The sequence below is a fragment of the Sinocyclocheilus anshuiensis genome, unplaced genomic scaffold, assembly GCF_001515605.1.
Source record: "Sinocyclocheilus anshuiensis isolate Anshui unplaced genomic scaffold, SAMN03320099.WGS_v1.1 scaffold338, whole genome shotgun sequence".
Lineage (NCBI taxonomy): Eukaryota > Metazoa > Chordata > Actinopteri > Cypriniformes > Cyprinidae > Sinocyclocheilus > Sinocyclocheilus anshuiensis.
In genome coordinates, this window is record NW_015542339.1 from 867,984 (window position 1) to 870,124 (window position 2,141).

The 2,141-nt window shown below is 37.5% G+C and overlaps 1 protein-coding gene across 1 annotated transcript in view; it reads right to left on the reverse strand.

Annotated features, from left to right (window-relative positions):
• LOC107691182 (CD276 antigen homolog) overlaps positions 1–1,835 on the reverse strand; it is a 30,363-nt gene extending 28,528 nt beyond the window's left edge. The window contains exon 1 of the mRNA XM_016489679.1: positions 1,664–1,835. The gene's annotated coding sequence lies outside the window, so the exon portion shown is untranslated. The remainder of the gene's footprint in view (positions 1–1,663) is intronic.
• Between the last annotated feature and the right edge of the window lie 306 nt (positions 1,836–2,141).

The following is a 2,141-nucleotide window of genomic DNA, read 5'->3' on the forward strand; positions in this document are numbered from 1 at the left end:
ATACCTACCTTTTCCGGTTTGTCTGATTTGTCGTTGTGTTTTCTGACTTGTTAATTTGTTTTCGGATTTGTCGTTGTGTTTTCTGACTTATTTTGTTTTCGAATTTGTCATTGTGTTTTCTGACTTGTTATAATGTTTTCTGAATTGTGGTTGTGCTTTCTGAATTGTTATTTTGTTTTTTAGACTTGCATTTGCGTTTGTAATTTGTTATTTTGTTTTCAGAATTGTGATCTGCTTTGCACTTCTCGGTCACCGTAATTTCCGGATCACTACCAGAGCTACCGTCATTTCCTGCCATCAGTGCTCCAGTCACAGTCCAGTGTTGCCAAAACCGCCCTCCCACCGCGTCCAGTCCCGTTCGAACGAGCCGGCTCTAAGAGCCGATTCTTTGTAGCGAACGAGAAGAGCCGACTCCCATCGGGGAGAGCCGAATCTTCAACCAGAGCCTTCTATTTTAGGCCAATTTAGCAACTGTGAATGGTTTGTGTGTTGGTAAGCAATTTTTTTATTTAGTGTTTTCTTAAAAGCCTTATTTTTATGCATTTTTTCGTAAAAAAAAAAAAAAAAAGCATGCGGCTAATCACATGGGAGGACAGACTAGGATCATACAATTATGTGAAAGAAGGAATGGGGACACAAGCTCCGAAGACAGCGAGTGTAGTGGTAAAGGCCAGGTACAGAGCGACAGGGGAGCCGGATTTAGGCGCGTTGGTTAGGGTAGGAATAAAATACTGCATTGTTGCAACATCGGTCCCCTCAGAGAGAGTCTTCTCAAAAACAGGACAAATAATAACAGAAAGCAGAAATCGCATCAGCACATCCAAGATGAGGCATCTGATATTTCTGAATGCTAACCTACACTAGAAACTAAAGTGTTATTATTAAAGTTATATTAAAATGTTAAATAGTATCTGTGTACTTTTTGTAACGAAAAGAAAATGCAAAAAAATAAGGCTTTTATGAAAACACTAAATAAAAAATTGCTTACCAGCGCACAAACCATTCACAATTGCTAAACTGGGCTAAAATAGAAGGCTCAGAGTAATACTTAATAAAGAGCCATTTGAAAACCGTAAGAGACGGCTCTTCTAAGGGAGTCGAGCCAAAAGAGCCGAATCTTTGAAAATAGCCGAACTTCCCATCACTAGTTTGGATGGGAGAAGTTGAGTCTGAGATATAATGGCAAAAGGTGCAAACCGAATGCTGATAAACCGTCAATGGATAGAGGTAAGTCAGCTGTACCATGGTGTTGATTAACTTGAGTGCACTCCACCTGTGTTAATTAGGCTTAATAAAACATCATAATGTACAGTGTTGATCTAAATGCAAACTAGTTTCTTATTGAACGTACAGTTGTGTATTCACCCATGTTGAAAGGTTTTTGCTAAATTTTTTGCAAAATCGAATCATGTTGATTCAACCATGGTACCCGACGTTGATTCACCGAACAGCCGTTTTCAGTTTAACAAATTTTTTCCAGATTTGACAAAATACACTTGAAACAGCCATGTTAAAAACGTAAATAATGCATGCGTTTGATCGCGTGCATACAACCCATTTGGAAAATATGTTTAAAAAGAAAATGTTATTATCTCCTTCCTTTTTCTATACACCATTTAGCCTAAAATCCCAGCAATGATATAGGCTAAAGAATGCGACAAACCTTCAGAGAAATGAGATGTTATCCGCTTCTCAAAAGTGAAAGTAATTTCTCCTTAGCCCCTCCTGGGGTTCACATGCCATACTGTGGGATTGTTTTCCAGTGAGTTTTTATATAAATAGCCTACAGTCGGAAACTACTCTTTTATTTTTTTTTTCGGCAATCCCCTCCTCATTTTCTTGTGTATATGTTCAACCCGGAAACCTAGATTGTTCTATCCTTTGCCCATGTGTAGGCTATCAACAAGTGGACCATATAACTTTTGTCAAAGCTATCATTTATCACATGAATAAAGATATCAAATATCTTATATGTATATAGGCTACATATCCATACATATTCATACACTTTTTTTAAACACAATTCAATACTTCAATCACTTCTTGAAAGCTCAGCTTGGTATAGTGGTTGTAACAGTTGCAACATGGCTTTCTTCAATCAAGAATGAGATACAGTGATGATATTTATACTACACATACTC